The 14,582-nt window shown below is 41.2% G+C and overlaps 1 protein-coding gene across 7 annotated transcripts in view; it reads left to right on the top strand.

The window, feature by feature from the left end:
- The window catches only part of MAGI2 (membrane associated guanylate kinase, WW and PDZ domain containing 2), a 1,331,631-nt gene that overhangs the window by 1,195,495 nt on the left and 121,554 nt on the right, over positions 1 to 14,582 (top strand). The window lies entirely within an intron of this gene.

Below are 14,582 nucleotides of genomic sequence, written 5' to 3'. Positions count from 1 at the left end.
GGCACAAATAAGGCATCCTTAACACTTGCCTAGCCAGATGTTGCCGACTTCGGCTCAGAAAGAATGCAAGACCACGGCTAATGTCCTCCCAAACCCACAGCCCCCATAAAAGCTCTTCATTCATTTTAAACTGGGAAGAAAACAATGCAGCGTGATGTGGGAGTTTCGATGTGAGGGGAGAGGTGCCCCTGTTCCGTAGAATGAAACCAGCTGCACAAAGGATCTGAGGGAAAAGCAGTCCAGGCAGAAGCCTTGACGTGGGAAGGTGCTCAGCATTCAAGAAATATCCAGAAAATGTATGGTTTCACGTATACATGGAATCTGAAAAACAAGGCAAATAAACACACTAACGGACCAAACAGAAACAGACTCCTAGATACAGAGAACAAACTAGTGGTGGCCATAGGGGAGGGAGGAGGGGGAGGGGTGAGATAGGTGAGAGGAATCAAGTGGTTCAAACTTCCAGTTATAAAATAAATAAGTCACAGGGTTGCAATGTACAGTGCAGGGAATATAGTCAATAAAACTATCACTTTGTATGGTACATAATCTATAAAAATATCAAATCACTATGTTGTATACCTGAAACTAATATAAACTTGTAAGTCAACTATACTTCTATTAAATATATATGTATATGTTTATATACAGATTATGCGTATATAGATACACACACAGAAGCCCAGTGCATCTGTGGTCTAGTGAACACGAGCAGCGTGAGGCCAGGATGTAGAACTAGGCAAGAGCCAGGCTGTGCAGGGCTTCACACACCCTTGGGAAGAAGCATGGATTATAGTCTAAATCCATGGGAACCACTGGAAGGTTTTAAGCGGTAGACAGATATCTGATGTATATTTTTAAAAGATGAATCCAGATGCTTATGAAAAATGAAATCAGGAAGAGAGCCAGAGTAGAAGCATGAGACACAGTTAGGAGACCTTTAACACTGTCCTGTGGATTGCGATGATCATTCTGTAATGTATAAAAATATCGAATCACTGTGTTGTGCACCTGGAGCTAACATAGTGTTGTAGGTCAACTATACTTCAGTAATAAATAAATAAATAAATAAATAAATTTTTAAGTAAGTAAGTAAATAAATAACTGAATAAGACAAACTTGTGGGTCCAGAGATCCCAGTGCCTTGGTAGATGTAGTGGATGGGGGAGAAGTAAATGATTTCACCTTCTGAGGTTCCTCCAAATCTAAGGTTCCAAGAGCCTGTACAACAGGTGACAGTCAGAGGTCGTATTTCTCTTCCAGTCAATCATCCTCGCAGATTCTCAGCTTCCTCAGTGGTTTTCCTTTCAGCAACACTATTCCAGAAGTCACTCATCAGCCAGCAAGCAGTAGGACAGAAGTGATAGGAAAACTTGTTCATTTTTCATGAACAAGTGATTTAGCCCGAAATGTTGTGGATAGAAAGGCCATAACAGAGAGCATTAGGAGAAACAATAATTGAGTCATGCTGTGGTCCTAAAATTCTTATGAATTGTGCTTGTCCCCGGCACATGGCAAGGGGTGCGGGTATCAAATAATGCTCAAGAAATCAAATTGCTGGGAATGAATAAGAACTTTTTATGATAAAGTTAATGTTAGCAAAATTCTACCAGGACTAAATGGAGAGAATTGCCCTGTTTAGCTTTAGCTTTGACAAATTCAAGAGTGGAAACTATAGAAGCGTTAAACTTTGTGAAAGGTGAAAATGTGCAGAAGCTAAATTACGTACATCTGAAAGTACGATTTCATTTATCTTTTTCTTCATCATAAGCTAAAGAAATAAATCCAGTCCTTCAGCATAGAGTAAAGGTGGGATTCAGTCAGTGCGGTGGATTCAGCAAGATTAAAAGGACACAAGATTTTCTTGAATTATATAAACAGTCTTCCAATAATTTACACTTGGGAAAAATGTTCACAGAGAGCTTTTGTAGCTATTCCAGGCATTCAAATTGTTTATTGGGGCAGAATACCTAAAGGACTGGAATAAAATTAAATGTACTACCACAGTGAAAGTGTTAAGCATGTATTTGAGGTCTCAGCTTTATTTGAAGTGTGACAGCATTATTGCTAAACGTATAGGAGGATGTGTGTGTGTGTGCATGCGTGCATGCATGCATGTGTACACATGTGCGTGCATGCATGTGTACATGTGTACACTTATTACATAAGGAAGTCACAGAAGATTTGTCTGTTGCAAATAAGATCCATGCGTGGACAGGTTTGGCAAACACCAGGTGTAAATGCTTACAATTAAATGTGGATTTTTCTTCCTACCAAGTGACATTAGACTGACCTCAAAAGAGTAATTCTAAAAAAAAAAAAAAAGAGTAATTCTAACCATTTTTGAAATGGTATTATTTTACATCACCCTGGAGAGTGGAAATCTATTCTAGAGTTCATGATACTTCCTAGCTTCTTTTTTTCACGTATTTATTTCTTTTTAATTTAAGAAGCTTTAAAAAAAATTTTTATTGGAGTATAGTTGCTTTACAATATTGTGTTAGTTTCTACTGTACGCAAAGTGAATCAGCCATACGTATACATATATCCCCTCCTTTTTGGATTTCCTTCCTATTTAGGTCACCACAGAGCACCGAGTAGAGTTCCCTGAGCTACACAGTGGGTTCTCATTAGTTACCCATTCCATACATAGTATCAATAGTGTATATAAACACAGGCTGTCCCTGTGTTCCGGGAAGAGCATGTTTACAGTCTGTCATTTGCACCTAAAAGGTTTCTAGACCTGATGCTACTTCATGCTTAACTTCCGTAATAATTTTCAACTCTTAATTCTGAAGAGAAAGGCTAAGTGCCACCTCCTTGTACCACACATCCGCTGTCAGAGTATCAAGGCTCCTTGGGCTCTGTGAGCCTGGGAGAGCGTGATACTATTCTGATATTCAAGAGTCACAAGCATTTCCAGGGCTGGTGTCATTTTTCTCTTCGTGTCTTATCTGGGCCCAAGGATCTTGAACACATTCGTGGTTTATTTTTCAGGCTACTGAGATCCTCTCCTTAGTGGACAGAGCGCTGTTATTTATGCCTTTGATAGGGGCCCCATCACATCTAGGCGAGGGAGTGGCGTGGCTACCATCCCAGGTGCTCTAATCGTACTTCCTGGATTGGAAACCTGGCTCCGTCATTGACTCGCTCTGTGACCTCGGGGAAGTTATACAGCCTCTTTGGGCCTTAGTTTCCTTGAATGTGAAGAGACGATCATTTGAATACCTGTATCATCAGGTTGCTGCGAGGGTTGAATGAATTAGTACCCGAAGTGCTTAGAAGAGCACTGACTCAGAGTGAGCGCTAAGTGTGTGGTCACTGCTGTCTAGACCACCTTGCCTGCGAGGAATTATCACTGCGTTCCGTCAGCTTGCTCTTCTCGGAGGGCACAGGGTTCACGCTGCTGTCGGTTCAGTCAGCCATTAGTCAGAGCCCACCACTCTCCCAGAGCAGCTAAATCCGGGCAGCAGATGAGCGTCTCTGAGGGCCAGCTGCCCCTCCCCCCCGTGCTGACCTTCTGGGCGCACAGTGTCCCCCACCCCCTGGGCCAGGGCTGGGGGCAGTGAGAGCAGCAGTGGCGGCAGCTCCCAGCAGAGTGGGCCTTTGCTGAGGCTTCAGGCTGGAAGTCTCCCCAGAAATCACTAACCAACAAACTAGAAGAGTCAGGGCAAACATCAAAATTCAGACTCGAAGCTGTGCCTTTTAGGATATCCTGCAAACTTTATGTCTCTGTTGAATAGATCAGAGAAGAGAGGAGAGATGGAGAACCCAATGTAAACTTCCCCACCTTGCAGACAGAGAAGGAGTGCCCTTCCACAGCTTGTTCAACCCAGGCAGCAACTTTGCCAAGAAGGCCAGATGTTTAACCAGTTGGGAACTTGGAAAAGTAGAGTTCCTGGCTTATTTGTTGCCTGGAGTTTAGTAGGGCTCTTTATCAAAGCCTCACATATTTTTTTCACAATATTATTTCCCCCCAAAATAAAAAAGAACTTTTTTATACTATTAATATAATTAGGAAGCATATTACTTCCTTCCAAAGCCAGGAGGCCAACTATTGTTTGGGAGTAGACAGATCTTAGAAGCCTTCTATATGAGGTGCAGAAATACCTTTCTTGATTTAAATTGAGAACAGGTAAGCTTCCTGAGCATTTTTGTCCCATTATCCAAAATATTAAGCTTTTTTTTTTTTCAGACCTTAAAATTGGACTCAAGGGAAAACAAAATGGTTTGCAAACCAGAGCCTCGGATAAGAGTGAACCGTAACAGGCAATTGCACTTAAAATTCTTTAAAGGATTCAAAAAAATTTATATAGAAAGATGTTCATTGCCACGTTATTGATAAACATTGAAAGTTGGAAATAATGTTAGAAGTTTCTCCAAAACTGGAAACGTTGGTATATTTGGGAAGTTCAAGGCGTTTGCTGCCATTGGCTGACTGCTGTCATACTTACTGAGGTTTTGTACCCGGGATAAAGAAGGTAGCCTTCGGAGTCAGAGTGGATCAGATGCTTGCTCTATAAAAATGCCCCAGTGGCCATGTGCAGTGAGGTTGACAGGTCAGTCTGTAGGCCTCCCCAGCTGAAGGTCTGAGTCCAACATCCACGTTTTATTACAGAGCTATAACTGTCATCGCAGGTGCTTCCTGCTCTGCCCCCAAAACCTGCTTTCCCACCAGAGGTTCCCAAGAAGGGCTTTGACACAAGTGATGAAATGAAAGTGACACTGATTCTCCCGCTCTTGTAACATCCGTGAGGAAGGTTATGATGAAATGTATGGGGTAGACGTGCATGGGCAGCTTGGACAGTGGTGTTGGAGGCTGGCAGCCTGTTGAGGGGATTCATCAATTTAGGTGCAGGCCCATCACAAACTGGGAGGTAGAACATACTCCAAACAGCAGCCGTAGTAGCAATCCAAGCAGCACCGGTAGAGGAACAGTCATTTCAACCCTTCCTTCCTTTCTTCATACTGTCCTAACGGCATCGAGTCTCTTTGCCTTGTCTGTATTGCAAACGACTCACTGGTCAGCACGCTGCTGGCTCTTAATCTTTCAGCTCTGTACCAGGGCTGAAAACCTTTGTTTCTTTGTGTGCACTTTCTCTGGCACAGGCGGGAGTACAGACTAGGTCACTGGTGACTTTCCCTGTCGCCCACTGCAGTCTGACATTCTAGGAAGACGATAGTTAGTTACCTTTGGTAAAATGCCCTGACGACTCTCAAAGTCCTTAATGATGTCCATAGGCCCTGGTGTTGAAAAGTTATTCTAGAGATTCAGAAGCTTATCTAGCAGGCCTTTTATGACATTTGAAGTATAATTCCCTAATAAGTATGAAATAAAACTGAACAATCAGTAAAGCAAGTTAAGATTTTTTCCACCAAAACTCACCCCACCAACTATGCAGCCACTGAATAGCTGTTTGAATTTAGGAAAGGTACAAATTAAAATCGAAAGCCAAGACTTCTACAGTTTTGCCCTAATACAAGGAGATTTAAACTAAATGAAAAGTGCATTGGACAGCACGTCTGAGCCTGTCTCTAGCTTATCCACTAACTATCGTGTCCCTTGAGCTAGTCACTTGGTCTTCCTGTACCCCTTCCTCATCTAAACTATAAGGAAAGATGGTCTTAATAGCCTTTTCCAGCTCTAGATTATATTATGCCATGAATCAGCATGGAAATAAGGTATTATGTTAGTTTCGTCTGTGTGTGAAAAACCTTGGGTAAGTCTGAGGCCTGGATTATATTTTTCATTGCCTTAAGTTATCATTTTAGACTTTCATTACTTTCATTTTTTATTATGTTTTTAAGGTGTTCCTAACACTCAGTTCTTTTGTTCATCTTATCCTTTGTCAAGAAACGATCTGAAGCAAGCACTTAAATACACTAAACCAGCTCCCCTTTTAAGGCATTTTAAGGCAGTGTTTCCCTCCTTCTTTCACTTACAAAGTGATAGCATTTGTATATCGCACTGAGATAAAATGAATGAGGCTGATAGAGGCAAAAGGCAACCTCCCCAGGGGCTCTACCCCTAACCTCAGTCGACCTCCTTGGGAAGCAATGGCTGTCTTGGCACACCTGTAACCTTTAGCGGTACACTCCTTTTAATGGCCCATGGTTACAAAGATTTGCCCTAAAGTGAAGCCTCTGAACTTCAGCAACCAGTAAGTGTCCCATCTTACATTTTATTGCTTTGGGTTATGGCAATGAAGTTTCTTCAGAACTCCGTACTGAGGTTTGTTCATTGATCACCTTAAAAACACAGGCAGCTGGTGCAACTGGTGCTGCCGCTGGGACCTTGACTTTCTGTAAATCATTGTTAACTTTGACCTATTAATGCTGCATCCCCAAAAGTCATTGCTGGAAAGTTTCTGAAGTTATACCCGTGCTGGAACCTGGGAATTAGAAAGCGAGTGCCGTTGGTTTCGCTGTTTGTCGTTGGTTTGCAAAAGCAAGTTTCCTGTCAGAGTTCTTAGACAGCTTTGCAACCTGCGATATTCCCTTAATCCTTAAATGAATCTCTGCTTTGAATTCCTTTAACGACATAGTGCTTTTGCTCTGAGTTTTATGCTGAGAGTACTTCACTCAGGAGGCGTGATGGTGTCACCCACGCTGTTAACGTGAGTGCTTTTAGAACAGGAGAAATACGGTGGGGCAGGGGACACCATATAAAATGCCGGTTTTCCTCCAAATATCCGGCTTCTAAGTATAACTCATGAAACCATAAGATAAGCAAATGTCTTCATAATCTCTTAGCAAATCTACATACACAAAAAAGATAAGATTGTGTTCAGTCTGCACTGATGTGCATATGGTTTAAATCAAACCAATCTTTTCACATTTATTAGTGTGACAGTTTCTGCTTCAGGAGGTGGCCAGGGGCTAGAGTACGAGTGGAGTTTCTAATGACGCAAAGTTCATCAAGAAAGGCGGCACTTTCTATGTGTAATCCAATCTTCTCATAGTGAATGCTTGATCATAACACCCTGATAAAAATATCTACAGGGTAAAGTTCAAAGACACCTCTCTTACATCCAAGACCCCCGGTAATGTAAACACAGCCACTTTTTACCAGCAGGTTCTCACAGTTCCATTTCATCAAAGCTGGTGTAGTTACCCCTGAAAGACAGCTTTTACTTTCCTGCCCCAGTGTCCATGTTTTGGCAGCTGCCACTTGAAATACCTTCTTTTATCCACTAATAAATGTTATCAAGCTTTCTCCCAGGCACTGTGCTAAGAACCTTCCATTGTGTTTAATTTTCACAGCAACCCTAGGGGGTAGAGACTACTGCCCAAACAGTAAGCATCTCTCACAAGCGGCTCAAAAATCTCTTAACTTCTGAATAAGAGTTTGCCTGACCCCTCACCCTTCTTTCTTAAGTGTTTTCTCCAGTTCTTATATGGAATTCTTTATTTATTTTTTATTTTTTTGTCTGTAAACCCCTTGATTGTTGACTGCTCTGTTATTTCCTTTCTCTTATCATGTCTTATTACTATCATTGTCATTTTACTTTTATAGGTTTATGTTTTGCTACCCCTAAATAAACTGTAAGTTCCTTAAGGGCAAGAAATTATGACGTTTCTTTGAATCCCTCACAGTTCCCGGTAGCATACTTTTTAAGGATTTTTCACATAATTTATGTTGGTGGGATGGGATTGGATCCTCATATAATGATCAGCACTGTCCTCGTCAAAGTAGAAGTGTGAATGTTCTCTGGTCTCACTTCCTATACACCTAAGCCTAGCTGTTCCATCCCGTAGAGGCAGCAAGACGTATCTCTGAGAATGAGCAGAGAAATCAGGGGAGGAAATGTTTGCAAGCTGGTCCTTGCGCAGCATGAGAAATTGCACTTTAAGAAAGCGGAACTGTAACACAATGTCCCAGAATACAGATTTCGCATCAGTTGTTCTCAGCCTGAGTAAATGATTCTATACCAGCTCAGGGCCTGGTGAAGTCTTAGATGAGAGAGGCCTCTAAGAAATCAGGCCCCAGGGAGCCATCTCGGTGCCTCTGGGAAGCCCTCCAGTCGTGAGCAGCTGGGTTGCAAAACCCTTGTCCTCCAAAGGGCCAGGCTGCCGGCCTCAGTATGCCCTCTGACTCACCTCATCCTGGGATAGCCATCCATCTGTATGAACACCACCTCAGCGATAATCATATCATCCTAAGCAGGAAGGTTTGGATGGCAGCCCAAGCTCCTTAGACAAAAAGGGTGACTTCAAATTATTTATTCATTTCACAATCCTCATTAACAAAGTAACCCCTATCTGTTCCCAGTGAACAACTTCTAATTCACACTTCTTCTTTATAGGATCGTATCCAGCTAAAACCAGATGACTAGGACCTATTGATTAAATTCCACTTTTATTTCAGTCCTGAGCACGACTAGGTTTGTTCCCAAATTAACACCTGGCTGCCTAGGTCTTACCAGTAAGCAGACAAGCAAACAACAACAAAAAAAAGGTTTTGCATGAACTCTGAGTACTCTGATATCCGAACATCCACGCATCTATTAACTAAAAGGGAAAGACGGATGTAAGCATTTTACTCTCTTAGCACCAACAAATTTAAAGATCATTAACTTGTAAAAAACAAGTCCACACAGACACACCATCATTCTTACTTATTCTCAAGAAGAAGAGCAATGCAGCCTATCAAAAACATCTGTGAGTGCTCACCGTGTATTTTTTTTTTTTTTTTTAATTCTAGACCATCTTTTGTATTTGAATGGAGCTCGTAAATCATAAGCTTTCCCCACTGGGAATCATTTTTCAGGAGGGTTTTATTATTATGTTCAAAGACTCTCCAGGCAGTGGCAGAAGGTGGATGTGCGGATGCCTTCTTAGGTTCAACTATTCGGTTGTCTTAAAGCTCGTTGGTTGGTGATCAGTAGCTGTTTCCTCTGGGCTTATGTCCTGCAGCCCCTTGTTATTCACTAGATGGTACAGGGAGATCGCAGCTGCAAAAAGAGCCCAGACTTTATGTACATGGTCCCCCTCTACCAGTGGAAAATGCCCATCACCCTCCCATGGGGTTCAAACAAATCCTGAGCCTGAAGTTCACTTTTGCAAAAGACACATTTTCTTTACAGTCTATTCAGGGCCTCATGTTGGATTAAATTCTCTGTGATTTTATTTTTCTTCTTTTCTCCAACAATCAACCACGTAAGAAAAGCTGATTCCACATAGACATCTATTTTAAAAGCATGTTGTTAAGTGAACACAGTAGTGTTATTTATCACCATTTTCCAGCTATGTTGAAAGAGTGCTGTGAGGGAATATTTTTCCCACTTGGACTGGGATAAATAGCATTTCTTTTTGTACCCCAGCTTTCACCAAGGACTCAGGGAGTACCTCTACCCAACTCCTTCCTGCCAGACCAAATCCTGGTAAAAAGCTCTCTTTGTTTACTTGACCGCCAATAATTTTGAAATTTAAGCTGGATTTTTTTCCCAAACAAACCACTACCAGTCTTTGGTTAGAATTATTTCTAAAGATTAATCAGTCATCCTCCTCTGGGTTAGGATCACTAGGCATTCCTAACGTGTATACTGTGCCAGAGCAAATTAATTAATAGCGGGGCCTGCTACTGGCGTATTCATTTTCCAGTCCGATCTCTTCCAGATCTTATTTCTCTAAGCCAGGTATTGGTTTGCTCCACAGACATGCCCAGATGTTGGGCACCTGATGAACCCATCTGCTTTCTCAAGGGTGAGGTGCCCAAAACCTTCTGTTCAGAGACTATTCATAATATAGATGTATATTTATGGATTCATCATAGAGGAGGGTCTTCCAGTAAGCAAGGGTACATAGTTTAAAAGGTGTTCTGGCAGAGAACAGTTGAGATAACATGAGACAGAAGAATATTTCCACTTGGAAGTCTTCATTCAAATGTTTTTCAGACTTGCTAGATGAACAGCAAGATGAAAAATAGCTTACTTTCCTGTAGGCATTTGACAAAATTCAAATACAATAAAACCTTTATTGTATTGGTTGCCAAGTGTCTTAGTCCGTTCAGTCTTCTGTAAGAGCCACCAGATTGGTGGTTTGTAAACACCAGTTTACAGAAGTTTATTTCTCACAGTTTTGGAGGCTGAGAAGTCCAAGATCAAGGCGCTGACAGATTCAGTGCCGGGTGAAGGCCAGCTTCATAGACGGCCCGTCTTCTCACTGTGCCCTCACCCCTCATGTGGTGGAAGGGACAAGGGATATCGGTGGGGTTCCTTTTCATAAGGGCACTAATCCCATTCATGAGGACTCCACTTTCATGACCTAATGCCCTCCCAAGGCCCCACGTCCAAATAACCTTCACTCTGAGGATTAGGTTTCAACATATGAATTTGGAGAGGACACAGACGTCCAGTTGGTAGCATCAAGTTAGCCGCTGATAGTGATGGTCCCTGGGGCTAAGTAGCTAATAGAAGGCTGACAGGAGTGGCTTTCAGCTCCAATCAACGTGCATGCTCACAAGCTTTCAAGTAGGCCTCCCGATACCTAAGTTCATATCCTAGCAGAGTCTATACACAACTATATCTTTCATTCTTGAGAGACTAAAACAAGCTATTACCCAAACATGCTTTCCAGATAAACAACTCGAATATATCAGGCCCTCCCAACCGCCACTGCCAAGGCTTAGTAGAGGTTCTAGATTAGCACTGTGCAGAAGAACTTTCTGCAATGATGGTGATGTTCTGTTCTGCACTAAACAGGACTGGAGCCACTAACCATGTGTGGTTACGGAGCACTGGAAACGAGGCTAATGCGGCTGAGGAACTCGATTTTTAATTGTCTTTCATTTCAGTTAATCTAAATAGCCGTGTGTGGCTAGTAGCTACCATGTTGGACGGGACAGCTCTGGAGCATTGCAGTGGCCTTTAAGTGCCCTCCCTGCCTCAAGGCTTCTTCCCACCCTCGTTCCCTTCAGTCACCCTTCACACCGCCACCAATGGTACTCTTTCTAAAACAACAAGTCTGATGATATTGCATCCTGCCTAATCCATTAGTGACTTCTTATTTGGCCTCCAAATGATTTCCAAGCCCCCTGCCACAGCCAGTAAGGCTTTTCATGATCTGTCCCTGTCACCTGCATCCCAGGCCTCACTGTTTATGCTCATTGCACCCCTGCACCCACAGTGCAGACCCACAGATCTGTGCCTTTGTGAGTCACATCCCCTGTGAGTGCGATGCCTTCCCCATCCTTGCCCACCTGGAGGAGTCCTGTTCACCTTTTAAATGCAGACGAGGCAGCGTTTCCTCCTCCTCCTCCGCTCTCCCCTCCCACCTCCTTTCTCCTGCCTACTCGACATTAGTTCTTTTAACTTCTCTCTATTTATTTCCACCCCAAACCTTTTCTTTATCTCTCCCTGATTTTTTACTTTTCTCACATTTTTTTTTAAACACCTTTATTGAAGTATAATTGCTTCACAATGGTGTGTTAGTTTCTGCTTTATAACAAGGTGAATCAACTACACATATACACACGTTCCCATTATCTCCTCCCTCCCGCATCTCCCTCCCTCCCACCCTCCCTATCCCACCCCCCCAGGCAGTCACAAAGCACCGAGCTGATCTCCCTGTGCTATGCGGCTGCTTCCCACTAGCTATCTATTTTACATTTGGTAGTGTATATATGTCCATGACACTCTCTCACCCTGTCACATCTCACCCCTCCCCCTCCCCATATCCTCAAGTCCATTCTTTAGTAGGTCTCTGTCTTTATTCCCATCTTGCCACTAGGTTCTTCATGACCTTTTTTTTTTTTTTTTCCTTAGATTCCATATATATGTGTTAGTATACTGTATTTGTTTTTCTCTTTCTGACTTACTTCACTCTGTATGACAGACTCTAACTCCATCCACCTCATTACAAATACCTCCATTTCATTTCTTTTTATGGCTGAGTAATATTCCATTGTATACCATTTTTAAGGTTTAATTATCGATAGTAAATGTTACCCTTTGTAGTCTATAGTCTGTGAGTTTTGACAGATGTGTTTGATTTTGTAACTACTACCACAAGGAGGTCAAACCCTCTGCCCACTCTCTGCCCAGGCAGCCATGGATTTGTTCTCTGTTCTGTAGTTTTGCCTTTTCCCATATAAGTAGAATCACACAGTCTCTAGCCACTTAGCATAATGCATTTCAGATTCATCCAGGTTGCTTCATGTGTCCGTATCGGTTCCTTTTAAATTGCTGAATAGTATTCCATTGTGTGAATGTAGCAGAGTCTGCTTATCCATTCCCAGTTGAAGGATATTCTGGTTGTTTTCTGTTTGGGGTGATTATGAATAAAGCAGCTATGAACCTCTTCATATAGGTTTTTGTGTGAAAATAGGTTTTCATTTCACGTGGGTAAATATCTAGGGTTGGAATTGCTGGTTCATGTGGCACCACTTTCCAGCATGGCTGTTCCATTTTGTATTTCCCTGGATGAGGGCTCCGGATGATCCACATCCTCACCAGCACTTGTTTCCAGGCTTTGTTGTTGTTGTTTAAATTTTAGCCTTTCCAATAGGTATGTAGTCGTTTCAAGTTACATTTCTTCCCTAAAGACTAATGATATTGAGGATCTTTTCATGTGCTCTTTTGCCGTCCTTATATCTGCTTTTTCACTTTTGGTCTCTTCCCTCTAGAATGTAATTGGTATTTCACTGTGGACAAAGAAACACATTTTGAGGTTCTTCAGCCTTTGTTTTTACATTTCTCATTCATTTCTCACGGTAGAGTAATAAAAATCATTTTATGATGATGATCTCAAGTGAAGTTATTATGAAGACATATGTCTGCTTAGTAAAAATGAAAACACATATAGTAACTATGCTTTAAAGTACAAGGGGTTAGAGAAAATACATGTAACCAGAAATTCGTATGACATTAAAATGTATAATATTTGGGTAAGAAAGATAAAGATAAGAAAGAAAAACTATACGCAGTGATGGTCTCACTTTTCAAATAAGGGAACCCTGACATGATTTATTTGACCACTCAGAGGTCACACTGCAAGTTGTTTTCAAAATTAATATATGACCAAGATCTTCTAGCTCCTGAACACTTTGCTTGAGGGCCTATTCATATTTAGTTTTATTCAGTCATGCAAAATTACATTATTTCAAGTTAAAACATGATATACCCTGTTAGTGGAACTTTGGCTTCTGTGGGAAACTGAGCAGCCCATAAATATTCATGTAATCTTCTGGATAACATATTGAAAAGGACAGCTGGCTCAGGAGGGATCATTTGCCTGCGTTAGTATCTGATTCTGTTTACATTAAGAAAATATTGCAAGAAGTTATTATCTACCCGAGCGCTTAGGGGAATACAATGAAAAAGCTGATATTGCACCTGATGGCTTTTGACATTTACCTGTTGTAACAGCGAAACTGTGTGAAGATAGCCAAGTGACTTTTTACAAACACAATTTCAGAAGCTATAAAAGGAAAAAAGGAGATGGCAGAGATAGAATACACTGCATCTGTAAAAATGAGAAACATGACTTGTCAGCAACACCTGCTTGTAACTATCAACCATTTCTACTGGGCCTGCTGAGAAATTACTGAAAGCCAAGTACATTGATGGGTGTGAAGTCTCAAAGGCAGTTGAAAGATATAGAGGAAAGAAAGTGTGGTTTCATTGAACATTTTTAACCCAATACCTGGGCTTGATGAAATGTAATTTTATGACATTTTCTGAACTCTTGAAAGAAATCAGTTGTTTTGCAAGAGGGAGGAGATATGGGGATATATGTATATGTATAGCTGATTCACTTTGTTATATGGCAGAAACTAACACACCATTGTAAAGCAATTATACGCCAATAAAGATGTTAAACAAACAAAAAAAAGAAATTAGTTGTCTTTTATATTTTATCCGTAAGAGCTACAGAGATAACAGGGCTTTTAAAGTTTGGGTACATAAATTATTGACAATATTTTTTTTCCAAACAGATTCCAAATCTCTAACTGGTATACCAAAATATTGATTGCAACAACTGACTTAAATTTACAAAAGATATTTTCAATTTCTAATTAGTGATCTCATTAACATGTGTTATCTCTTCCCATTTCTTAGACACCAATAAAATGGTAGTAAATGAAGAAGAAAGGAATGAGCATAAGTGGGGAAGCTATTTTAAAGACAAAAAAGTTTCAACTCATTTTGTAGGGCAAAGGAAGCCAAAAAGAGAAATGGATAGCCCAGATCTGCTCTTTTTTTTTTTTAGAAACTCAGAGCAGCTCAGAACTTTAAAAACTTGGGGGAGAATGGAACACAACAACCATGACCACCAGACATGAAATTTGTATTTTTAAAACAGAAAAACAAGCAAACAATAATGAAAGAATACTAGAAGAAATGGAACAAAAGAAAGCTTCAACGATTGCTCACTTATATACTGTCAACTACAAATTGGCATTTTCCATTGGCACTTGCCGTCTGCCTCTACAAGGATGAAATCATGTGCTGCTACAGCTGCTGACTTTCAACACCCCCTGAAAGGAGTTCAGGTGGGGAGCAGAAATGAGGCACTCTGTGCTCTGGGAAAAACTGGCAGAACAGGTCTTCAGATAGTTAGATATTTTCAGGAAAATATAT

The sequence above is a fragment of the Balaenoptera borealis genome (assembly GCF_965194805.1).
Source record: "Balaenoptera borealis genome assembly, chromosome: 7".
Lineage (NCBI taxonomy): Eukaryota > Metazoa > Chordata > Mammalia > Artiodactyla > Balaenopteridae > Balaenoptera > Balaenoptera borealis.
Note: the sequence above shows the minus strand (reverse complement) of the source record. Positions and strands in the feature narration are given on the sequence as shown.